We start from the raw sequence: 27459 nt of genomic DNA on the forward strand, positions 1-27459 counted from the left end.
TTTTCTTTTGTCTTTATTTTCTTTTTCAAATAGGCACCCCATTTGTTGAACAATGTATCCTTTTCACATAGATTTGAAATATATTATCTTTAGGAATTTTTTAAAAATCATGTTATCCTCCTATATAATAAAAGGCCAATATGCAAATAGACTGAACAGCGGAACCGGAACAACCGAACAACCGAACAATCAGTTGCTATGACATGCGCTGACCACCAGGGGCCGTTGGCCATGGCAGGATGGTGGAGCAGGTGAGCGGGGGCGCCAGACCAAGGCGAGGCGCCGGTTGCTGTCATTGGAGTGAGCCTCTGGTGGTTACTGACAATTCTTTGCTCCCATGTGCTGCAGTCCTGCCCAGCACTCACACCTGCTGCCAGCGCCAGCCCCACCTGCATCCGCAGCCAGCACTGGAGCCACCACTCACACCCGCTGCCAGTGCCCGGCGCCGGTCCCGATCACTCGGCTCCATCAGCAGGTGCAAGCGGTGGCTACCAGGCCTGATCACCCTTGAGGGCTTCTCCACCTCCCTCTGCTCCTGAGGGGTGATCAGGGCAGCAGCTGCTGCTCACACCCACTGATGGCACCGGCCCCGCTTGCACTCACTGCTGGCACCAGCCCCAATCACTCCGCGCTGTCAGCGGGTATGAGCGGGGACGGCGCCGTCAGCACATGAGAGTGGCAGCAGCGGGAGTGGGGCTGCCAGCAGACAAAGGATTGAGGGTCATGGTGGGAGGGGCTGGGCGGGGTCACGGAGGATGGGCCAAGACCTGCCCCTATGCCTACTGCAGCCTTGTGGCCCACAGTTCATTTTAAGGTGCACCGATTCGTGCACTGGGCCCCTACTCTCTCTCTATATATATAAAAGCCTAAGCGACCAGTCGACCATTCAACTGGTCGCTATGATGTGCACTGACCACCAGGGGGCAGACGCTCAATGTAGGAGCTGCCCCCTGGTGGTCAGTGTGCTCCCACAGCTGGAGCACCGCTCAGCTGACCGACGGGTGCCAGACGCTGAGCTCACAGCTGGCGAGCACAGCTGTGGTAGCGCAAGCCTCTCCCAGACACTCCTCCTATGCACCCCTCCCCCATCTGAACCGGGCCCAAAATCAGGATCGGGACCGGCATCGGGACTGACTGGGCGGGAGCCTGCAGCAGCTTCTCAGTCATGGGCGCACCGGTATCACCCTAGGATGGGTGTGCAGAGACCGCCACGGAACAGCGGCAGCAGTAGGCGCAGCGGGGCCAGGATGAGTAGGAGCAGCGCTGTAACCGGCTTGGGCTTCTTCCCAGCCACCTTCCACTTCGCGCACTACTACATCCCTTGGGGGATATTGGATGTCGGTTTCAGCCCAATCCCTGCAGGCCACACCTAAGGACCCCACCAGTGCCGAATCCGTGCACCGGGCCTCTAGTATACTTATAATAGTAAAAGCTATTGTCAGTTCTATTATGGCATATTTTAACTGTTGTGCTAATGGAATTGTTATTTTTATTTATTTATATTTTAAAACTATAGCAACAATATTTACCTCCAACCTCACTATCACCACTTTAATGCATTTAAAAGTTTACCATAAATGGTCATTATCATGACTGTCAACATATAAAGCTGTCAGAAGAAGACTTTCCTTTTCTATCATTGTAATTAGTAGAGTTAATCATAGCAATTAGTAAAGAACTCAGTTTGTATGATTTTGGGGAAAGTAGGGCTAGGACCTAGGGAGATTATTTCCTGTGCAAAACTAGAAAGTTAGAGATAATTTTCCCCCAGGGTGCCCCCTCCCTACTCCAAGTATCCACTGTCCTCTTCTCTCTACCTCACTTCATCTCTTAGAATCCACTGTCAAGTCTTCATTCACACTGAGGTGTTGATGACTGGTTACTGCCCAACACAGCTATTTTCCTTAGAGTGTGAGGTATGTGGAAATTAACTTGTTACTAATAATAGAGTACTAAAGTTTGAAATACTTTACTTTTTAATAAGTCCGAGTTGATTCAATATTTCCCCTGAAATAAATCCACCTGGTCTATCTTACTTCTTTTGTGGGAGAAGAAAAATGTGTGCTGGTAATTATCTGTGACCTCTTTGTCACAACCCATGGGGATATAATGATGTGCCATTAATAGCCGAGGCCACTTCAGATGGCCCTGGGAGGGAGTGGAGCTTAAATGTCTGCTTTCATTTCCTTTTTAATGTTGTCCAAGGATAATTTTTAATAACTTCACCAAATCGATATTGCAAGTGAGGAAGAATGATGCTGGAAACATATGTGTTAGTGAAACCACAAATATTATGATTACTTAATAAAAGATAAAGTGATAACACAAATGAAATGTACACTACTATTATTCACAATGGGTACTCAATAAATATTCATTAAGTTAATGAGTGAATTAATATTTAAAACATCAAAAACACGGTTTGTTGATGCTTTGCTAAAATATTTACTAACTTTTAATAAAATCTGTGGTGTAAGAAACAATAGTTTCAAAAATGTTTTTCAAAAGACTTAATATTCTTTTAAAACTTATCCTATCCTATATAATACAAGTCTAATATGCAAATTGTTCAACCGGGAGTTCGATGAGGAGTTCGACCACTCACTATGATGTGCGCTGACCACCAGGGGGCGGTGCGGAACATGGTGGGCATTGGTGACCAGCGGCAGTGCCTGGGGGTGGAACCACCGCCCAGCTCCCAGGTACTGAGGGAGCCGGGCGGGGGGGCCCCAATCAATCACCCTGCAGGCGAGATGGTGGAGCAGGTGAGGGGTGGGTGCCAGGCCACAGCGGGGTGCCAAGAGGGGCTGTGGGGCTGCGAAGCTGGGGGCACAAGCTGGGGCTGCAAGCCTGGGGGCGCAAGCTGGGGCCTGATCCCTGCAGGCCACCCTGAGGGACCCTATCCATGCACGAATTCATGCACTGGGCCTCTAGTTTTTATATATTTTAACATAAAAATAACTATTTTTAGAAGTGGAACAAAAGTCTTAAATGAGCCCTAGCCAGTTTGGCTCAGTGGACAGAGTGTCAGCTTGCGGACTGGGGGGTCCCGGGTTCAATTCTGGTCAAGGGCATGTGCCTTGGTTGCGGGCACATCCCCAATGGAGGGTGTGCAGGAGGCAGCTGATCGATGTTGTTTCTTTCTCATTGATGTTTCTAACTCTCTATCCCTCTCCCTTCCTCTCTGTAAAAAAAATCAATAAAATATATTTTTAAAAAGTCTTAAGTGAAAAAACAAGACATAGAAAACAAAAGAATGGTAACGTTTGAGGGTATGAGGCAGTGGCCACTGGCCTCTAAATTTTGTACAGAATCCCTGGCCTCAGGAATATCTTACCTATAATGTAATACTTTTATGAATACCTTATCTACTTTAGAAATATTTTCACTACTGTTTGCCCTATTTCTTTGCCTGCTTCCCTGAAGTTATTTTGTTTGTTAAATAAAACAAAACTGGATTCTCTAATAGGAGTAAGTCTTTGTCATCCAAAGTGAGGAAAAAATTTGAAAAACAAAAATTTAAGAATTGGGACCCTAAGGTAATATTCCCAATGTTCCCTCCCACCTCCTAACGCCCCCCCCCCCCCCCCACACACACACATTTCGGAACCTTAAGCTAGAGGAAGAAGGCTCCCAGAGTAAAAATGAGGCAACAGCCAGCGGGTTGAACCTCTGAAACACACCTGTGGGCATCCCCACCCCTTTTTCACTTGTAGAGGCAGCCCTGCTGTGCTGCTCTGTGTTTTTGAGTCCCATGTGTTATTCCTGGTTGCTGGAAGGAAAGTGGAGTTGGGACCATTATCGGGGAGCCAATGATCAGAAGTGCTGCTTCTACCAGTTGAGTAGAACACAGACAATCCCTCCATCGCCAGCCTGCTCACCCTGCTCCTCCCCCAGCCACCCAAGAGGAGGATGATTGAGGTCTCCCTGGCTCGCAGGACACATCACGTATTTTCCTCAGGGTACCTATCAGTGGACTCATTGACTTGGGATTTCAGTTCTTACTCCCAAGCAATTTTCCCAGCAACGAAAGATTTTTCAGTCCTTTTAAATTTATCTACAGACACAAACTATGCAGAACATTCAGGATATAAGCTATGTGAGCAACAAATAACAAAGCACTAATTGCATCTAGAGGGCATAGAATTTCAGTGACTTCATGTTGGCTAAATATAGGCAAACACTTGGTGTGTAGTGCGTGCCAGGGAGAACCATGATGCAATTATCCCCTCCCCTTACTGGAAGCGGGGGGGCAAGGGTCAGAAGGCAAGAAGGAGATTGCCTCATAAATGGTCACTTGTAATAGCCTCAAACTCCACTGTGTCCATGGTTTGTACATACACACCCCCTCAAGACAAAGCAAACATTACTATATAGCTTTAAAAGAACATAAATACTAAGCTTCTGACCATAATTAAAAATAATTGCTTTTGTTTTAAAATTTAATTGTTTCCATTTTCTTTTTAATCTTTATAGCAAACTCACATACACCTTAAAACATTTAGAAATAAGTAACTGCTAATTCTTACTGAGCAGTTAACAGATGCCAGGCACTGCCTGCTCTTGGGGCTTTACACTATCAACTCATTTATCAACACAGTAAGTCTCGGAGCTGGGTATAATCATTAATCTCTGTTTTACATCCAAAAAAGAACAAGGGATATATTGGGTTCTGCACCTTGCTTAAGGTCATCTAGTTAGAAAAAGAAAGACTGGGAGTTAAACTCAAGTTTGCTTGACATCAAATGCCATGGCCTTAAACTCTAGACCAGTGCTGTTCAAAAGACATATATTGTGAGCCACATATGTAATTTAAAATTTTTTAGTAGTCACATTAAACAGAGCAAAAAGAAACAAGTGAGATTAATTTTGATAATGTTCTACTTAACTCAATATATCCAAAATATTATCATTTCAACATTTAATCAATATGAAAAATGATGAAAACCCAACTGGCATGGCTCAGTGGTTGAGCGTCGACCTATGAATCTGGAGGTCATGGTTCCATTCCTGGTCAGGGCACATGCCCGGGATGCAGGCTTGATCCCCAGTGTGGGGCATGCAGTAGACAACCAATCAATGATTCTCTCTCATCATTGATGTTTCTATCTCTCTCCCCCTCTCCCTTCCTCTCTGAAACCAATAAAAAATATATTTTTAAAAAAGGATGAGATATTTCACATTATTATTTCCATACTAGAGGCCTGGTGCACTTGGGGGGGAGTCCCTCAGCCCGGCCTGCACCCTCTCACAGTCCGGGAGCCCTCAGGGGATGTCCGACTGCCGGCAGTCACACATCCTTAGTGCTGCCATGGAGGTGGGAGAGGCTCCTGCCACCACTGCTGCACTTGCCAACCATGAGCCTGGCTTCTGGCTGAGCAGCGCTCCCCCTGTGAGAGCACACTGACCACCAGGGGGAAGCTCCTGCATTGAATCTCTGCCTCCTGGTGGTCAGTGCATGTCATAGAGACTGGTCATTCTGCTGTTCAGTCAATTTGCATATTAGCATTTTATTATATAGGATTAAGTCTTAAAAATCCAGTATGTAGCCCTAGCTGGCTTGGCTCAGTCGATAGAGCATCAATCTGTGGACTGAAGAGTCCCAGGTTTGATTCCAGTCAAGGGCTCATGCCCAGGTTGTGGGCGCAATCCCCAGTAGGGGGCATGCAGGAGGCAGCTGATCAATGATTCTCTCTCATCATTGATGTTTCTATCTCTCTCCCTCTCCCTTCCTCTCTGAAATCAGTAAAATATATTTTTTTTTAAATCTAGTATATATTTTCCACTTGCAGCACATCTTAATTAGGACTAGCCCCATTTCAAGTGCTCAGTAGGCACCTGTGTCCCGTGGCTTCCATACTGGACAGTGCAGCTCTGGAAAGAACATTTCCATCATGGCAGACAGTTCCATTGACAGTGCTGCTCTAGATTCCACTGGCCATCGAAAAGAAAAAAAATATCACCTATAAACTCCATCTATTTCAATGTAATGTATGCCTCCTGTTTTCTGTGTGTGTGTGTGTGTGTACAGATAAACTATCATCCAGATGAGGGTCATATATAGCTTTAATTAAATTTTTAAACATATTTGTTATTGATTTCAGAGAGGAAGGGAGAGGGAGAGGGAGAGAGAAACATCAGTGATGAGAGAGAATCATTGATTGGCTGCCTCCTGCACACCCCACACTGGAGATTGAGCCTGTAACCTGGGCATGTGCCCTGACAGGGAATCGAACTGTGACCTCCTGGCTCACAGGTTGATGTTCAATCACTGAGCCATGCCAACCGGGCAGTTTTCATTAATTTTTAATGATAATTTTTTTCTTTAATGAAAGCTGAAAGTGTGCAACCCTCCAGTGGTTTTGCCTCCCTTTAGGTATGTGAGGCAGCTTTGATGTGCTGAAAATAGCATGAGACTTGGAGTCGGAGGGCTCTACACTTACCCCTGTGTGACATTGGATAAGCTGTTCTCCAACACTCGGTTATCTTATCTGAGGAGGAAACATGTAACTTGAAAAATGCCTAATAAACAAAGCCTCTGTTAATAAGTACCTCATTCTTCTTATAACATGGGCAATATATTATTTTTTTAATCATCACCCGAGGATATGTTTATTGATTTTAGAGAGAGAGGAAGGGAGAGAAAGAGAGAGAGAAACATGGATTGGTTGCCTTCTGTACATGCCCCAACTAGGGCTTGAACCTGCAACCCAGGTATGTGCCCTGACCAGAAATTGAAACCCACAACCTTTTGGAATATTGGAGGAAGCTCCAACTAATTGAGCCACCTGGCTGGGGCAACAATATGTTCTTTTTTTTTTTTAATATATATTTTATTGATTTTTTACAGAGAAGAAGGGAGAGAGATAGAGAGTTAGAAACATCGATGAGAGAGAAACATCGATCAGCTGCCTCCTGCACATCTCCCACTGAGGATGTGCCCGCAACCCAGGTACATGCCCTTGACCGGAATCGAACCTGGGACCTTTCAGTCCGCAGGCCGACGCTCTATCCACTGAGCCAAACCGGTTTTGGCAACAATATGTTCTTACACAGGATGGGGCAAAGGAGGTTTATAGTTGTGAGTACATGAAACATTTATTCTTGTATTAGTATTTATTAATTATTGTATTTTTTCCATAAGAACAACCATAAACCTATTTTTGCCCTACCCTGTATATGTAGTGTGTGTATGTGTGTATCTCTGTGTGTGTGTGTGTGTGTGTGTGTGTGTGTGTGTGAGAGAGAGAGGGAGAGAGAGAGAGAGAGAGAGAGATCAGTCAATGGTCAATCTAAGAGCCTAGTTTTGCATTCCTAACCCAGGCAGAACTTTTGTTGATTCGTGCTAACTGTATCATTTTCCCAGTGTAAGTGGACTGTCTCTTGCTCCTCTGCCTTTTGCAAATGAATTTTGTAATGTTCTTCTGTCTTGGGCCTGGCAGAAATTGCTGCATGAGGAGGAAGTCTGATTTCAGGAACAATCAATCTCTCCTCCACCCTTGTTTGCCATGTCTTGCTGCCCAAAAGGAAGAAAGTTCCACATCCCACAAGGGGAAGCATTGTGTTGGCCCAGAAGGAGAAGTCTTAGGAGCAACTTGAAGCTAACATGACTACTTGCTCCTCCTAAGCTGGGAGCACATTTTAAATATGAGGGCAGAAAACAATCATGATTCTCCATCTCTACAGATAGATATCAGCATACAGTCTCCAATCAACAAGGAATCTCCGAAACTCTGAATTTTCACGGGATCCAGGGAAATAAATTTGACAGGGTTCAGTACACATTACCCCTAAATATGGCACCTTTATATATATTGAACATTTTAAGCTGAAGAAGTTTGAGAAAATGGCAGAAAGAAGATCTTTCTGACCTTCCCCTGTCCTTCTCCCCTGAAGTAAGTCATAAGATCCTCATGTAAATGCCCTCCTTATACCTGGAGGAAAAGGGTGTCCTTATATTTGAAGTTAGGGATACTAAGAGGAATCAAAATGCAAAGCCTTGCTAAGTTTCCCCAATTTACCACCCTTAGCTCATACTCTGCAGTTCCTGATCTTATTTTTCCACAACCTTCCACTTTTCATCAAATCTAGCATAAAAACACTCAGGTGTAACCATTTCTTTGGGTCTTCATTTCTTTATGAAGACTCTGTGTCATGTACAACTTATATTAAATAAATGTATATGCATTTATCTTCTTAATATGTCTTCTATATCAGAGCCCCGGCTGAGAACCTAGAAGGTTAGAAGGGAAAAAGTTTTTCCTCCCTTGCAAGTTGTTAGAGCAATAAGACACTGTTGATATTATACAGCTATTTGAGTGGATAAACTGTGATTTCCAATGTAAATTCCCAGCAAAATTACCAAAAAAAAGGTAAACATTAACCTTTAGACAGTGAGAAAAGCCTTAGATAATGGCTTGGCATCACCAGGTATAGGAATACAAAAATATCCAATACCCAACAAGGTTAAATTCACAGTGTCTGGAATCTAATCAAAGATTTATAGGCACACAAAGAAGCATAAAAACACAACCATAAAGAGGAGGAAAATCAATAAATCAAAAGTGATCCAGACTGACACAGATGTTAGAATTAGCAGAGGACGTTGAAACATTTATTTTAACTGTATTTCACATATCAAAATTTTAAGTGAAGAAACAGAAGGTATACAAAAGACCCAAATAAAAATGAGAATTATACTGAGATGAAAAATACACTGGATAGGGAAAACAGTAGATTAATAGATATTACAGAAGAAAATATTAGTGAACTTGAAGATATAGCAAAAACCCAATCCAAAACTATTTTATATATATATATATATATATATATATATATATGTATATATAATATAAATAATTTAAAAAGCACCAGTGAACTTTGAGATAGCTTTCAACAGCCTCATATATGTGTAATTGCAGAGCACAAAAAAACCTATTTGAATAAATGGCTGAAATACTTCCAATTTGATGAAAACTATCAACCCATAGATTTAAGAAACACAGTAAACCCCAAATATAGGAAACATGGAGAAAATTACACCTGATTTATAAATCATTTTTCTATTAAAAATGTTTTTAAATGGCAAAAAAAAGAAAAAAAAAAGAAAATTACACCTGAAAACTTTCAAGTTGAGTAAATATGCATTTATTTACTCTCATGTATGTAAGTCTAGACATGAATTTCAAATTAAATCTGTCCTCTGCTAGTAGAGAAAACTTTAAAGGCTCCCTGACTGTCTTCCTGGGTACTGTGGAGGAGTCAAGAAGACTAGGAAAATTGATTGATGGTAATCTCTGCCACCTCCTGTTGGGGCCACCCACTGTCTATATGAATGGCTCCCCCTCAATCTGTGTAGTGCACAGTCTCTACATCTGTATCTAGTCATGCTAGGAGAGTCGGTCTCCTTCTGTCATCCCAACCTGGTAGGTACTCCAAGAAGAAAAGGGAAGGAGAAAAAACAACAACAAAAAACCCTTCCTGCCACATCTGTTTGCTATCTGAGTGTTTAACCTCTCCATTTAGACCAGTGGTTCTCAACCTTGGCTGCACATTAGAATCACCTGGGAATCTTTTTAAAATCCTGATTTCTGGGCCTCATCCTCCAGAAACTCTGTTTCTTTGTTACTAATGTTGTGGCCTCACCCCATAATAAAGAAACAGAATTTCCGGAGGATGAGGCCCAGAAATCAGGATTTTAAAAAGATTCCCAGGTGATTCTAATGTGCAGCCAAGGTTGAGAACCACTGCACTATACTCATTCTACCAGCAAAACAATTTTCACTTGTAGTAAATGTTACCTGTATGTGTCTGCCTTCCCCTGCAGAGTGTGAAAACTTGATGCAACACTAGCACATTAGAAGGCAATCAACAACTTGGGGTAAAAAAAACAAACATAAACAAATATGTTCATGAAAGAGATCCTTTTCAGGGAGGACGGAGAAATTGCAGCTAGTGTAATACAAGCAGACAGAATGGGGACGTGAAGAGCAGGGGAAGGGGTTTGGACCCTGGCTGCCAAGTGTTCCATTTTCTGTGCAACTGACCCCTTCTAACCTAGCCAGATCTGATGCAACCTCCTTCTTCCCACCCTGGGGTTGGGGGGTGTGGGGGAGGGCGGTGGAGCGGGGAGAACATGTTTCTGCTTTCCAATGTACTTGTTATAATCTTTGCCTCAGGAGGCAAAACAAAATTATGGCTAAGCCTACACATCAATGAGCTGCCCTGTAAAGGAAAACATCAAACAACCTTTTGCACTTTGGATTTTGATCCACAATAAAACTTTCCACTAGAAACCAATATTAACTGCTCACTACCTCCATGTCAACAAAGCTTAATGAAACTTGATGTGACCTCCTCTTTCTCTGCTCCTTTTACTCAGCACTGCTAGCCACACCCACATGCTGGTGCATATACATTCCCATTTAGCCCCTTTCCAACTGATTTATCAGAGCATTTTCCTCTTGTCCTTTGAAACACAGATGGTAGCACTCAGTTGTCAATTTGGGGGCCTGTTCTTAGGGTAATGCGAACGTCTGCTTTTGGCAGCTCTAGGGGCACTTGGCAGGAGCTCCTACTTGCTTCAGTTCCAGGCAGATCCTATGCTTTACTTATGGTAGCTTCTGGCCAATGGGTAACAGGGATGGGAGGGAGTCTCTAGGCTTTGGCCCTCCATCACAGAAAGTGACTGGAGAAGTCGCACTGCACAAATGAGGACACTGAGGCACAGATCTATTAGTTGACTAATCCAGGATCATACTGGTAAGTGGAGGAGAAGGGATTTGAACCCACACACTGACTTCAGAGCCCACAGTCTTAGCTGAGGTCTTCGAGAGGAGTGAAGACTGGTCATTAGTGCAGCTGACTGGCATGATGACCCAGTGCGGGGGACTAAGGCTGGCTGGCGGTGGTTACCACATTGTTCTCCTATGCAATACGCTTATTTTTATTTTATTATTTTTTAAATTAAATTTTTATTGTTGAACGTATTACATATGTCCCCGTATTTCCCCCATTGACCCCTTCTATGCAATACTTTTTAGTGCTGTGTGTCTGACACTGGGTCAGGTATTGGGCACATGAAGGTAAGTAGCATCTAGTCCCTGGCCTTGTGAGGCTCTCAGTCTCAAGGGGGCACAGTTCTGTGTGAGGGCTGTAATGGCTTAACCATGGGAGTCAAGATGGGGACGTGCCCCTGCTCAGGGAGGATTTATGGAGAAAAGAGGTATTCACCCAGCTTTAGAAGAGTGAGAACTGTGATTCTGGCTTTATCTCTTTGCCTCTAAGTTATGTCCAAAAAATAGTGTACCCGAAGGCTAAGAACTGTGTTTTACTCATGTTAACGTAAAAAGACCATTGAAACCTGTAAAGAATTTTGTGAGTTTATTTGAGCCAAACAGTCGACATATGCCAGGAAGCAGAACCTCAATGAATTGAGATAATGCTCCGGAGAATGGCGGGTTATATGAAATCCATTGGTGACAGACTAGAGAGGCGGGAGAAAGCAAAGCAGGGAAACCCCTGGGATTGGATAAAAAGTAAAATGGGCGCAGGAACAATTAATATGTTAATGAAGGAATCTGTGGTATCTGTCCTGGCGCCCAGGCACATTAGGTTGTACCTCAAGAGGTCCAGAAAAAGGGAAGTTACAAGTTACCCAGACATTTCAAGCGTATGTTATTATAGATGCAAAAAAGACAGATAGGCTCAGTTAAGGTAAAGGTTGACCTTATCAGTGAAGATACCGGCCTAGGATGTAACTACCCATCATAACTGCTTTTAGTTAAAGTTTAATTTCAAACCATCCTTTGTGGTTACTTTAGGTCTCTGAGTTTGCAAGGCCGCCATGCAGGCCTTCCCTGAGCTTGACAGGTTAGATTGTGGCCCCTTTCGTCCACACTTAACTTCATGTCTTCAGGTGCTAGGGATAATGAATGGCATATAGTAAGTGGATATGGAATAAATGTATATGGAATAAATGAATGAGTAAGCTGATAAAACAAAATTGATTGTAAAGAACTCTAATTTGGGAACAGAAGCAGCAAAATAAACTTAGGAGATCCAGGTAGGAATGAAAACCAGAGTGAGTGATGCAGAACAGGAAAAACCCCTTTACAACCAACTCTTTGCTGACAGTGAACAAGTCTGCCAGAAGCCTCTGCTCTCTGATTGTGTCCCTCTCTGCCGTCTGGAAGGCTGAGGGAAGAGAGTGGTTGTTCCCTGTAGGGTCCTCAATGATGCTGTCATTGAGTCTAGAACCTGGGTAGGAAGGCTACTTCCCAGAGAAAGTTAGTTGTGCCTGTAATCAGATAACATACATCACTCCAGAAAGCCCTCCAAACACCACAGATTTCATGGCAACTGGCCACGTCCTGCAACTCCAGCTTCCCACCAGCAGAGTGGGACCTGCATCATTTTATCACTCATCCCAGGACACCTTTGGGCCCTCTCAGATAATTCTCAAGGCGAAGAGGGAGTGAGAAAACCCCAGGGTCAAGCCCCACCTCAGGAACTATGAAAGAACATTAAAAATAAAAACTAATTATCATGATCACAAATTTAAAATCTGAACTCAAAGAAAGACCACACCTAAATATCTAACAAACAAAGACTAGTTAAATAAATGATGGTATATCCATGCCATGAGATATTTAGTAGCCATTTAAAATGATGGTATAGATTTGTATTGACATGAAAAGACATTTAAGACATATTAATAAGTGAAAAAAAATAAGTTATAAAATGGCTTGTAGATATACACAAGGTGGGGCAAAAGTAGATTTACAGTTGGGAGTACATGAAACAGTTTATTCTTGTATTATTATTTATTAATTATTGTATTATTTTCCATACAAACAACTGTAAACCTGCTTGTGCCCATACACAGAAAAAAACTTATGCTACATAATAGGAAAAACAACTGGGATAACATACGTCAAAATGTTAAATGTTGATTATTCCAGATTCTATCCTCATGAATAACTTTTGGGTTGTTTTCTATTTCTATTCTTAATTTGCATACAATGAGCAATCAACACGTAATCATAAAAGGTTTGTCTGAGTGAGTCTCTTGGATGATTTTAAAAGCAGACAGCCTGACCATGGGGTTTCATCAACTCCTCCCTACCCTGAGAATAATTTGAGAGGCTCAAAGGTGGTCTGGAATAGGTGATATGATCATGCCTGGTCACATGCTGCTGATTGGAAGTTGGAATGGCAAGAAGCTGGCAATTGCAGTAGAATTTGCTATTTGGGAGGGTTTTTTGGATAACAGCATATAGTTCTGATTGCAGGTATTGCTAATTTTCTCCTTTCTGCTCTAGTTTCCAGGGTCAATGGTGGCCCATCAGGTGATTGTAGACTGGGAGGTGAGAGCTCTTACAGACAGCAGAGATGGCCCAGGTCAGTTCTGATAACCCTCCCGCACCTGCCAGTTTAATTTCCTCTTTCTCCAGTCTAGTCTCAGCTCAATCAGCGAAGAACCTGGGCTGGGGGCAGATCACTTTACTCACCATTATTTCATTGTCTGGATTTTCCTCCTGCCCTAGAGGCCAGCTCACTTTTCCTCTGTAAATTATTTATATCTAAAAACTCAGAAAAGATCCTTGATTTTCTCCTCCCAATTCCTCCAAGGTCTTGCCTCCAGGATTTTAACTCTCTCCCTCCATGGTCTCCCTGGACATCTTCCCTAGTTCTGAGTCTGTCAACTTCTTTTAGGGCTGGAGTTTGGGGAAAATGAGGAGCTGGGTCAACCGCCTCAGTTCCCAAAGAACCAGACCCTTGGGCTATTTAGCAATATCAAAGCTTCTCTCTCTGGCCAGGACTGGAGTGGCTTCTACAGTCATGCTGAGCTGCTCCATCAAAGAGAAGGACAGAGGAGCACTTTCTCATTTAGCCTTTTTTTCATACATGCCAATGAGTACCCCCATGCATGTGTACACAGAGAGAGGAATATACCACATCCAGAAATGACATGCATACAATCATGTATACATGCATGCTCCATATACACATCCTGAGACACATATAGACAGACACCAACATGTGTTCTCCTTGGCATCCATGCCTATAAATATATACACATCGATAACATACAGGCATTCATAAAGCACTCGAACATATATACAACATGCAGACACTCACAGACACAACTGTATATCCTCACACATGCAGATATCAAAACCTGTACACATGTGTAATCACATGACTCAGACATAAGCACACATAAATCTACTACAGGCAGAGAAGACGGCTGACAGATCATCTATTGCTAGACAGAAACCATACCACCCACCTTGACACTGGGGTTGCTTTGTTTTGTAGGAAGTTTCTGTAGAAAGTTGGCTGTGCCTTTGACAATGAGTTCAGCCCTCTTCTGCCTCCTGCCCCGCAGCCAGCTTTCTCCTCCCTGTCACCCCATTTTTCATCCATAGCTGTGCCTGGCCAAGGGGAATGCTAATCGCCATGACAGGAACTGTTTCCACCTGTTTACATCCCTGCTTGCCTCCCCCTAATTCCATTTTAGACTCTGCCAAGCAGCAGAGGAGGCCTGCTGTGCGGGGCCCTTGTGTGAGGGGGAAAGGAATGAGCTAGAGGACAGTTGGAGTGTGAAAAGGACCCGTCGCTAAGTGACTCCCCATTCCAACAGCCCACACACAAGATGCACGTAATTGCTTTTAGCACAGTGGGATGTATAGAGATACAAAAGGTCAAATCAAGGATTTGTCCCATAATATCTTTGCTAAGCAGCAGCGTCAGACATTGGAAAAGCATATTCATGAATTGAGTTGCCAGAGTGTGAGGCAGGCTTTTCAGAGGCGGCTGTGTGTTCCCTCTTTGAGGTGTGCCTGCCGTGGTGATTGGATTCACACGGAGCAAGTGACTTCTCAATGTTCAACAAAGCTCTGCCTGTGAATTGGACTAAATAGACTACTTGGCAGGCAGCTGAGATAACTACGCTAAGTGAATTTCATAGTTGCTCCCACTCCCCTTGTGCCCAAGCCTACTAGAAAATGCAGGATAAAGGCCAAACTCCTGAGTGTGGCATTCAAGGCCTCCCACCATCTGACCCGATTCTATCTTTCTAGGCACTCCCCAACATGAATGTCAGATGTCCGCTGCACTGGGCCCGTCATTGGTCTGAACGCATCAGGAGACTCAATCCTCTGGGGACCTTGCCCACGTATTCCTCAGAGCGCAATGTCTGTCTTCCCTTCTCTATTCAGATCCTATTTGTTATTCAAGCTTGACTCAAGTCCTAATTCTACCAGACCTTTCCTTGTCCCCCTCCCTAGAAGTGACCATGCCCTTCTTGGCAGCAGAATATTAGAAGAAGAACACAGTCTGGATCCTGTGATCGGACTTCAATACTGATGAGTTCACTCAGGCTGGTGTGTTGAGAACAGTTTGTGAGGTGGGAGGGAGAACAGAAGCAGAATACAGTTTGGATGTCCAGGGCAGGGAAGTAGATCATCTGAGCCAGGGAGATAGCAGAAGTAGGGAGCAAAGATGCTGTTACATTTGAAGGTAAATCTGAAAGGAACTGTCCAAGACTGGTTGTGGGGTATAAAAACAAAGTTAAAAATGGCCACAAGATTTTTGGCTCAAGCCAGCGATTTTCAACTGGCGTGCTGCAAAGACTTTTAAAAACATGAAATACCTGACTATTTAGTCAGAGGCACTGTTCTCTTTTCCCTTAGATTGTCAAATGAAGAAAAAATGACAACAGCTAACACAACGGCTGTCTGGTATGAATGAATCAAAATTATACCTACTTTGTGTTTTTTTTTTTGTCAGAGCAGCAAAAAAATATAATACATTTTTTGGTGTGCCTAGAATTTTGGTAATTAGTTTATATGTGCCCTCTGATGAAAAAGGTTGGAAATCGCTGGCCTAAGCATTTACTGATATGCAGAAAGAACACATTTGGATGGTGGATATTAAGAGTTTAGTTTTGGACATATTTAAGGTACCTACTAGACATCCAAGTAGAGATGTCAAGACTGAGAAGGACAAGTAGTAAGACACCAGAAGAGGTGATATCCTGAAAGTATTTCAAGGAGAAAAGCATGATAAACCACTGTCAAATATATCTAATAGGCCGAGTAAGATGAGGACTAAAAACTGACCAATACATTTAGCTATTTGGAGGCCTTTGGTGACCTTGTCAAGTCTGGTTTCATGAAACAGTGGAGGTAAAAGTCTAAATTGGCGTTGTTTCAAGAGAGAATAGTCAACTTTTGAGAAGTTTTGCAATAAAGGAAAACAGATCAATGGGGTAGAATAGTGGAATAAACAAAAGGATACTTTATGGAAAAAAATAGTATCCTCAAAACACACTTTCCCACACTCTCTCTTCTCACCCAGATACAAGGACTGCTTCAGGGTTTACCAAAATGAAGTGCCCTCTTGAGCTCTCAATGACTAAAGAAATTCCCTTCTAAGTTTCTCTGAAAATCAAGATGATTCTTTTGTATTTTAAGCCCAGTCCTGTGGCTCTGACTACATCAACCTTTCTCCTGCTCAACATCATGACCAATATAGCACTCTTCTTTCCAAATTTATCTTGTAAACCCATGCAGGAAGGGAGATGTTTTTCAGAAGAGCCATATATTCCCCAGTAAGTAATAACGGCAAATCACAATTTCCCTAGCAACTTAATAATTTAAAAATGTAATGTTTTTCTTCATAGGGGGAAAAAAAAATATCTGCCATAGCAACTGCAGAGATGTTAAATACATTTTCAGTTTTCATGAAATATATTGTGTGTCAGGTCCATAATGTCACTAGCCTATTGTGTGGAGTAAGCTACTGCAAGGGGGTCTGTCATGTCTCCACTATTACTAACCCCCATTGGGGTTTAATTACCTTCAGGGCTATTTGCAACTATGGTTTCCCATTTCAAATCACATTAGGCTAAAATTAAGCCTATAACTTACACTTTGGGATGTAAATACGCAGCACTGCCTGTCAGTGTATTATACTGGTTAAGCTGCTTCTATGCAATGTGAAGGAAAAATAAATAAAAATATCTAACTTAGTGTGAGACCTTAAGAACCATTGGCTTTGTAATTTTCTTGAAGGTCATCTCCAGCAGGGAAATACCTGGGAGGAAATACCACTCATCTTTCATTGGCTGTACTAGTATGGTTAGAATCCTCTCACTCTCATGCCAGTGTTTGTGAAAAGGTTACTCACTCCAGTTAAGGCAACAAGTCTTTTTGAAATGGCAATTTGGGGTTGGCTTCTGTGTTCCCTGTGGTCTCTGGCTTCACAGAGAGCTGCCAGTTAGAGCTGCATAATGGTTGTGAATGGTGCCTCCTACCGTTGTACAATGGACAACCTACACAACCATATGCAGCAGCCCTGCTTCAGGGAGGTTACATGGGTAGAACTAGAGAATGGTAGAGTACAAATACTTGGAGTTTCTTCCCCAACAATGGCCCTGCCTTAACTGCTACTGAAACCTGTGTTCATTGAGCTGATTCTTGCTCCAGAGTTTCAGCTTCTCTTTGACACTTCCTCAGCCAGCACTTTCCCTCCTCTTCCCCTCCCACGTCCTCAATCCCCAGGTTGTGTTGCCTTTATGAAATTTTCTCTGGTCTAATCTAATCTCCAACAAGCAGCCTCTTTTGCTGCTTTCTCTCCCTGACAAGCCGATTTATCTTGATGTGTCGGCCTTTGGGATGCTTAAGCCGTGCTGACCTCTTTGGGGAGCTTGGCTTTTGTGGTGCTGGGGAGCCCTCTCTCCTGAGGGCTGTATCAGCCTATTCTTTGTCATAGTTGAGCCTGTTTTTCTAAAAAGGACTTTGGAGGGCAGACCATGCTGTGACTAAAGGCATGAACACCTGTCCTTTCTTAGGAGGTCTTGCTCTCATCCCCAACAGTCTACTGAACAAGAGCCAGGAGCCAGAGGAGGGGTGGAAACCTTAACCACCATCACATCAGTTAGGTTATAGCCCTTTAGACACTGGATAGGCCAACAAGAGGCAAAACATTATGTGTCATATCATGTGTGTTATATAATCACGTATCATATCATTTTGTATTTGTTTGTTACAACTACCATAACAAAATACCACAGATTGGATGGCTTAAACAACAAAAATGTATTTTCTCACAGTTCTGGTGACTGGAAGTCCTAGATCAATGTGCCAACAGAGTTGCTGTCCTCTCTCCTTGGCTAACAGATGGCCACCTTCCTGCTGTCTGTTCACATGGCCTTCTCTCTGCATGAACTCTGGGGTCTGTATGTCTAAGTATCCTCTTCTTATAAGAACACCATCATATTGGGTGAGGGCCCACCCTAATAGCCTCATTTTACCTTCATTGCCTCTTTAAAGGCCCTGTCTCCAAATCTGAGGTACTTGGGAGTTAGGCCTTCAACATAGGGATTCTGGAGGGACACAATTCAGCCCATAATGATATTAGTCCCCACTCTAATCATCAACTTGCACTCAGGTTGCACACAAAAAGAACTGTCTCCAATTGCAGTGTGGGAGATTTCAGCTGATGTAAGACAGGTTCAGGTATATCCCAAATTGAGATGCTGGGGTGGAATCAACTGGGGGTGAGGAAGAAGGAAGAAAGAAGAAGGCAGGCATTCTAGAAAACATACTTTCCCCTCCAGTGAGGACCATTTCTAGAATTAAGAGGTTAAACTAAATGGCTTTTAACAGTAATTAGTGAATCAGCATGAATTCATTTGATCATTTATTTAGCAAACAATCTCTAAGTCCTCACCATGTGCCAGGCACCAGGGATCCAGAAGTAAACCAGTGAAGGTTCTTGCTCCCCAAAGAGGACTTACACATCCTGATATCTAAACCCTGTGTGGGATGGGAGGAGGTCTGTCTCCATGAATTTATTTCCCACTTCCTTGAATGTTAATGAAACCCCAGACGGTAGTACAGGCTTGTGCATTTCCTTGCTGGCAGTTAGCCGTCCCCACACTCAGGGCAAGACCCTTTATCTGATGGAAGCTTGCATAAAGCATAACCTCCCCAGGTTTGGGACATCTGAAAGACCATGCACCTTGAGATGGCCCAGGGAAGCTGGAGACATTTCTAAGCCCCACACCTGGGGCAGGCAGGGAGAGGAGGCGTGGCTGGCATACAGTGGAATCACTGTAGCCATAAACCATGAAGTTTGGGATCCAGTAGGCGCTGGCCTGATGCCACTGCAGCTGCAGACAGGCAGGCAGGCGGTCCAAACCAGACACCTCTTCCCCTTGCTACCCCCTCCCTCCACCAAAGCTCAGTTACACTCTCCCTGGGAGCCCACCAGATGCCCTGGGATCTGCTTGAGAGTGTGTGGCAGCTAGTAGCAAAGGAAAGGCTGCCAGTGCCAGTCGCTTCCCTAGATTGAAGGCACCAGATGCCTCCATCTGGAAGGTAAGTCTGCCACCCAGTGTCTAAGCGGGAGAGGTGCAGGGGCAAGCAGCTTCCTTTGCCCTGCCAGCTGTGCTCAGACTGTGGCAAATTCTTCGGCCACCCTTGGTGAGGGAAAACCACTGGTGGGAAGACAAATAACACAGATTTCCCTCTATGATTTGTAACCATCTTAAAGGCAGGTGACTATTTTGAAAAACAAAGTATTTTTTTTTCAATTAGTGCCTTGAGGGGATTAAAAGTCTCATTATTTTAAAGACAATAATGTATACCATGGAATCCTACTAACGTACATTTTTAGAAGAATTTAAAATATATCTCCTCCAAGAAATAAGTGTTGGTGCTGCTTTTTCCATGCAGGCCTGTCTTTTGTAAGAAAGGGAGAATGGCCTGTTCGATTTATTCTGCTGCTGAGTAGGGAACTGTCCATACAGCTTGATGGAGCCCAGTCTCCCCTCAATCCTGGGGTCTCAGAGCTGCGTATTAAACCCAGAAACTGGGCCCTGTCTAGGAGGCTGTTTGTCATGAGGCTTTCTGCAGAGACTTCAGATCTAGGAGGAGCACCAGGCAGGAGATCAGCTCTATTCTTGTTTCTCAAAGAAGGTGTGGAGTCTAGTGCTCCCACCAGGGTGGCAAAGGGCCTCCCCTCTGAGGACTCAGAGGGAGGGGCCAGGAGGTCAGAGCATCAGAGGCTCAGATATTTGGTCCTTTGGGTTCGGGGTTGAATGGCCATTGCTTCCCTGGAGAGGAACAGGAGAGCCAAAGCCTCAGACCAAGCCTGACTGAGGTAGGAGAGGCTCAAGAGAGCCCTTCCCACACCAGCAAAGCCAGTCCCTGGAGGTCAGGCCTCAGGTGCTCAGCAGCCCTGAGCTCGTTGTGCCCTGAAAAAGGCCTCTCCTAAAACTAAAAAAGAACTCCTTTATTTTGGAGCAAAAGGGAGACACCCCTTCGCCCTCTCTCCTCCCCCGTCTCATAGGATACTTGCTGACTTCAATATTATCTGAGCACAAAGGGTCACTTCAGTTGGAACAAGTCTGAACTAATCTTTTTAAATATGGAACAAGGCCAGGCCAACCCTCACTTGGCCCCGAGTGCTTGGCAACTCCATTATTCCCTTGATCAACAGTATTCTGGAGCTGGAGGAGTTCCAGCTAATAAATAGAGAAGGAATAAAAGAATTTTTTTAGCCCTGGCCAGATGGCTCACTTAGTTGGAGCATCGTCCCATTACCAAAAGGTCATGGATTTGATCAGGGCACATACCTAGTTTGCTCAATTGATCCTCAGTTGGGGTACATATGGGAGGCAACCGGTTGATGTTTCTCTCTCACACTGATGTTTCTCTCTCTCTCTTCTTCTTTTCTCTCTCAAATCAATAAACATATCTTCAGGTGAGGATTAAAAAAATAGAAATTTTCAAAAATCACTAATACTCCAAATTAAATAATGGATGTAGGTAATAATCATCAATGGATACTAAAATAATCAGATGAAAGGTTAACAGGGAACTTTGTGGGTTGACACTACTGAAACTTACTGATCAATCTTGGCATCATTAAAAGTGAAACAATCAGCCCTAACCAGTTTGGCTCAGTGGATAGAGCGTCGGCCTGCGGACTGAAGGGTCCTAGGTTCGATTCCAGTCAAGGGCATGTACCTTGGTTGCGGGCACATACCCAGTGGAGGGGTGTGCAGGGGGCAGCTGATGGATGTTTCTCTCATTGATGTTTCTAGCTCTCTATCCCTCTCCCTTCCTCTCTGTAAAAAATCAATAAAATATATTAAAAAAAAAAAAGTGAAACAATCAGGCAGTATATGCCTGATGGTAACAGCGCTACTATGAAATATTGGTGCCTAAACATACTGATTGACTCTAAGCAAGGCCCTAAAGATAACTACTAGTTTACAGGAAAGACAGAGGGTAGAGGAACACGTTCCCTTACTCCACAAGAAAGCAATCAGACAAATACAGAACACAGACAATGCTCAGAACAAATATTAAATGTATTTTTATTTGCTGAATTTAGCAACCCTACAACCAAGCCAGAAGACTTGAAGCCATCCTGAATTCCTTCCTCTTTTTCTATTTTTTTTTTTTTTTTCAGAGAGGAAGGGAGAGGGGGAGGGAGATAGAAACATCAATGATGAGAGAGACTCATTGATTGGTAGCCTCCTGCACACCCCCTACTGGAGATGGAGCCCGCAACCCAGGCATGTGCCCTGACTGGGAATCGAACCCAGGACCTCTTGGTCCATGGGGCGACGCTCAATCCACTGAGCCATCACAGCCGGGCTCATTTTCCATTTTTGATTGCCTTCCAGGTCTTGCTGATTCTTTTCTATATTTCTCATTCTGTCCTCCCTTCTCCATCTCCATGTGACTTTCCTACTTCGAGCCATTGCCCTCTCTTTCTTAAAAGCTCCTTTAATTGCCTTCCACTTGGCCTTCCTGTTTCCAGCCTCATCCCTTCTAATTCATGCACAACAGGTAAACTGGTCTTTCTAAAAGGCAACCTGACCACAGCACTCCTCTGCTTAAAATCCTTCCCTGGTTCCCCATGGCTTTCAGGATAAATTTGAGACTGATTTTAGTTGATAAAGCCCTCGGTCATTTGATTTCTCTCTCTCTCTATATATAGTCCCATTCCTCTCAGGCTCTAACCCAAGGACCATTTGGGTATTTATAACATCATTCTCAGGCTATACAACATTATCTTAACTTAAAAATTGGCCTGCTATATTCGGTCAAACGTTTAATTAACTCACTCTATAATTAACTTACCCTAATGCTTTGGCAGGGCCAGACCAAATGATTTTGCTGGCCTTATGGGGCCTGTGGCTGGATGTTCCCCTCCCCTGCTCTAACGCATCACACATGCATCAGCCACGTCAAGCTCTGGGAGCCCAAAAGAGTACCACACCATCCCTTTTGATGGTGTCTCTCTATTCTTATTAATACCACCATCCCACACACATCCTACTCTTCTCCTTTGCCTGGCTAAATTCTACTCATTCTATTAAAAAAACAGTTTAAAGGTCACTTCCTCCAATAAGTCTTAACTTATTGTTTCAAGCACATATTTTTGCTCCTTGACACACTGTATTGTAATAGTTGACTTATCTGTGTGTTTCCCCAACTACATCATTTTAAGTTCCTTCAGAGCAAGGACTGTGTGTTATCTATATAAAGTCAGCAACTGATAGAGTAATCAGCACTAGTAAACAATTAATAAATGTTTATTAGATGAATGATGGTTCTTTAGCATAAAATGTTCCTACTCTCATCTCTGGCTGATCCAGCATGTCTTAGTTGGACACTCCCCTCCATTTTCAGATGTGGACCTTCCTGCCTGTTGTATCTTTACCTTCACTGAAACTCTGGGCTTTGATTTCCGTGGCTCAACCGTGATGAAAAAGCTTCCTGTCCACTCCATTACGCTACTACTGAATGGATGTGGAATAAAGAAATGACACCTTACCAAGTGAGGCCCTCGCCAGTTCCCCACCCAAGCTGAGTTTCAGATCATGATACCAGCTGACATCAGGCAGCTGTTAGATGAGAGATTTCCGCCTGCCATCCCAACCCCCATGCTTTGCCCCCAGCCCTCCCTCATCCCCTGGGGAACAACTTCTCTTTTTGTTTTGGGCCACAGAGTGTTTAGCAGGAGCAGACACCATGCCTTGTTTGAGCTGTGATCTAACACCAGCTGACAGGTGGGTTTCGGGGGTGTCCCTGGGGCCATGGCCTGTTTAGTGGATGTACCACTCTCAACTCAATTACAGGAGACTTTCACGCTCCATAGGCGATTCCAGGCCCTTTTTGATAAAACTCTGGGGAGTAAATAAGTCATGATGGTGAGAGGGGCTACCATTTAATATTCATTGAAGTACACGTGTTTGGAAATTGGAAGCAGAGTTTAGTCCATTTTCATATTTATATCAACATAAAGCTTTAAAAAGGATCCCTCTTTTTCTCCAGCATTCTTGTCAAGTTCTCCTTTGGAAAGCTAAAGGTAAACCAGACATACATTTTAAAATTAAAAATATCTAAAATTATAAAGTGTGACTTTGAGATGTTAATTTTCAACTCAGAACCAATTCTTGCATTTCCTTTGAACTCCTGGGACAGGTAGGTAACAGATAAGCCATTGCTATTTCTGATGGCTAGATTTTTGGATTTAACTGTGTAATAAGAGCTCAGCGAAACGAAAAAATTCAGAAGATTCTGGTCTCAGTCCCAAGATATTACAATTTAGGGGAATGTTTAATAGCCATCCCAAGTAAGTGCAAAAGCACCCCTTTTCAAATAAAGGTAAAATTCACAAAATAGAAGTGTTCATGCTCACCAATAAATTATAGGACTGTTCATTGAGGGAGAGCTGAAATATGAGGAGAAAGAGTTAACACAGTGAAGGGTGTAGAGCACTGTTGTGTTGTACCCTCCACTCCACTTTCTTTTTTTTATGGGGATGAATGTTTAAATATGGTGCTATGGTTGAAGGCATTTCTTTTAATAATGCAACACACAGCTTCCTGGGGGGACAGCAGTTGATTTGGAAACTGAATATGGTGCACTCTAAATTCTCCTCCCCGAGGAAGGCTGATAACTAAGTGCCATGAGCTAGCATGGGGACTCAATCTGTCAAATCAACTTGCTGGAAAAGCCCCATGCGGAATCTTCTCTAGTCTCCGGAAGCTAATGTGAGCAGACACTTGTGACATTAGACAGTGTAGCAGGCCTGGCATGAAGGAAAAGTTCACCACCCACCGACAAGGTGGTCTTTAGATAAAGAAATCAGTGCAAATTTGTTAATGTAACAACTTGGACAAAGACGCTTTAAAAAAACAGCTGCTCTATGGGGAGAAAGGATCAAAAGAAAAAGAAGGCAATAACAGAACTTGGAAGCTTTCTTTGGGCTTTCTGTACCTTTGAGGCATTGCCTTTTCTACTGGTCCTTCTTCAAGGCTGGGGTATCTTCAGTTAAGTAAGTGAGTCCCAAACTTTGCCACTCCACAAGCCACTGCTCCACCTAAAACTGAAAAAGGAAAGTAAGGGGAGGGAAAAGCAGTGAAGAGGGAAAAACTTCTGTGCCTTTGCCTTACTGGGATAAATAACATCTTTCCTATTTCAGATGGGTGATCAACCGACTTTCTAAGTGAGAACTGTTATCTATCTGATGTTGGTGCATTAGTCCTGGAGGAAAATTGAAGTGATTATTACCTCTGTGTCTGACACAAAATATAAGTATATGTCTATAAGTGAATCAAATATTTTAAGAATTAAACAGCATTCTAGGGGAAAATATAGTTATTAATATCAGATAGACAACTCTGATTATGTTGAGTGTCTGACTCCGGGAGGTGGTTTTGCCAGTTATTTCCCCTCGGTGGGGTGAATTTAATAAAAATGGAAATTTGCTATAGCATGCTTATTGCATATTTAATTTAGAAAATAATCTGATACTTCTTTGAGTAGGACATGCTGAATCAGCTTCCATGGCAGCTGTGAGAGCATGGGTTCTGGATAGAGACATCTGAATTCAGGTCCTGGTTCTGCTACTCACTAGTTTGTGATTTGGGGAAAGTTGTTTAGGAAAAACATTTACCTCATAAGATTATTATGAAAACACTTTTATCATAGGAGTATTATAACATAAGTTAATACATGGGAAGTTCTGAGGTCAGTGTTTGTGATATACTAAGTGCTTCAGAAATTTGGCCACAGTTATTATTTAAATGAACCTAAATGGGTTCCCAGAGTTTTTTACTGATTTTAACCAAAAAAAAAAAAAAAAAAAAAAAAAAAGGGTTCTGTGGTCAAAAAAGCTTACAAATCAGGTTTAACATAATCAACCTTTTTAAAATATAGTATTTTTTATATTAAATATGTATTATGAATATCCAAGGGAGAATTTAGTTTCAAATATTTGACCATATAAACCTTTTTCATAGCTGATGCTGTTCCCTAAGTGAAAAAACAACAGTATCCTAACCTCTGGTTCAGAAGTTAAGGAATTTTTGAGTCATGGGACCTGAACCACTAGGACAGTAATTTAAAGCATGGTAATCGGTTATCCTATCGGCCTCATACGTCCCAAAACACTCCCTTTTTAGAACAACATTTTGTAAAGTGGGATTGGTAGGAGACAGAATATGTACCGTTAAAACACAGACACTGGAGTTGGACAGACCGGGGTTTCAATTTCCCAAACAAGCTATATAATATCTCTAAGCCACAGTGTCCTCGGCTATTGAAAGGACAGTAATAGTGATATTTACCTCCTAGGCTTGCTCTATGAATTAAATCAGGTAATGCCTGGCTCTTAGCTATTAATGATGTATTTATTCCAACAGTGGGGCTAATGTTTGTCAACAAATAATGAATTAGTTATTCTATTCTCAACTAACTACTGTACTCATTCAGAGCCCTTGGTGCCTCTAAGGTTGCAGTAAAAACACACACACAAAAAAACCAATGGAATGGGAATAAGCATCTGTGGGTTTTAAAGCACCCTTTGTGCTTGATTAAGTAGTTAGTTGATGAACATATATGACATTTTTACCAAGATTACCACAACCCTCTGTGCTTAGTTTTCTGTGGAAAACAACCATAACAGCAGCACACCTTGCCTACTTGTATCAGAGTTACTGTGAGAAACAGAAATGCTTACATACATATGATTTTCTTAAACTATAAAGGCCTATAGCTTTTTCAGAAATAATTTATTACATGTTTACTATAGTCTAGGCCAGTGGTCAGCAAACCGCGGCTCGCAGCTCGGCAAACCACGGCTCGCGAGCCACATGCGGCTCTTTGGCCCCTTGAGTGTGGCTCTTCCACAAAATACCACATGCGGGCGCGCACGTACAGTGCAAGTGAAACTTCGTGGCCCATGCGCAGAAGTCGGTATTTTGTGGAAGAGCCACACTCAAGGGGCCAAAGAGCCGCATGTGGCTCGCGAGTTGTGGTTTGCCGACCATGGGAGGCACTGTGGTAGGTCTTACATGTGATACCTCATTTTAATCCTTACTATGAGGTGGTATTTTTATACCTACTTTAGAGATGAGGAGACTGAGGCTCAGGGAGGCTAAGTACTACTAATTTTTCCCAAGCTCACCTGGCTTATAGAGCCAAGAATCAACTCCAGATCTGTCAGACTTAAAAGTGCTTTAGAACCATTGTGCTTGAAAAAATAATAGCATTGCTTGGCCAGCGTGGCTCGTGGTTGAACATCGATCTATGAACCAGGAGGCCACGGTTCGATTCCCCGTCTGGTCACTTGCCTGGGTTGGAGGCTCGATCCCCAGTGTGGGGCATGCAGGAGGCAACCGATCAATGCTATTGCCTTATCATTGATGTTTCTATCTTTCTCTCCCTCTCCTTTCCTCTCTGAAAATAATAATAACATCAAAACACATTTTAAGTTAGAGATTAGTATTGGCCACATACAATTCATCTCTCTGGCAGTTCTACAGACACCTTTTTGATGTTGTAAAACTCCTTAACTTGGACAATAGCCACTCAATGAGTGAAGATGAAGCATTGGGTAGGAAATAGAGTGGTCAATACAGAATCCAGTGTCTTAATTGGATGATTATTTATAGACACTGGCTAACTTGATTAACTTTCCCTGTGACTTAGGTATATTTGCCATAATTATTACAATGACTAGCATGTTTGAGGTCACAAACTCCAGAAAGTCCAGTCACCTGTGTTAAGTGGTCTCTACCTCCTGAGAGTTTCTGGATGACAAACTGACATGCATGGCAAGTAGTTTCATGAACTGCAATAGAGCAAGGTCTGTCAGAGAAGGAAAATCTGTATTAATCATATGCTATAAAACACTTTTTGTTAGTTACATATATTCTTTTACTTTCATTTCCCAAGAATAGCTCAGCTGTCAAAGCATTTCCATGATTTCCATAGATTCGTCAAATACTGTGCGATCGAATTATTGCTCTGAGAGAAGCTACAATTAAAACACATTAATCATTGTAACAAAGGATCCTTATTGAAGCTGACAAAGATGGTGAAATCTGATGAATAATTGGTCTGGTTAATCTTTTAAAAA

General features: G+C 42.8%; 1 long non-coding RNA gene across 4 annotated transcripts in view; it reads right to left on the reverse strand.

The window, feature by feature from the left end:
* LOC118669047 overlaps positions 1-27459 on the reverse strand; it is an 80191-nt gene that overhangs the window by 32698 nt on the left and 20034 nt on the right. For 3 of the 4 annotated variants that reach the window (XR_004971849.1, XR_004971846.1, XR_004971847.1), the window contains 2 exons: positions 27098-27188; positions 24315-24423 (listed from right to left, as the gene is read on the reverse strand). This is a non-coding gene — a long non-coding RNA (uncharacterized LOC118669047). The remainder of the gene's footprint in view (positions 1-24314; positions 24424-27097; positions 27189-27459) is intronic. The other variant, XR_004971848.1, reaches the window with a different exon arrangement.

The sequence above is a fragment of the Myotis myotis genome, unplaced genomic scaffold, assembly GCF_014108235.1.
Source record: "Myotis myotis isolate mMyoMyo1 unplaced genomic scaffold, mMyoMyo1.p scaffold_m19_p_14, whole genome shotgun sequence".
Lineage (NCBI taxonomy): Eukaryota > Metazoa > Chordata > Mammalia > Chiroptera > Vespertilionidae > Myotis > Myotis myotis.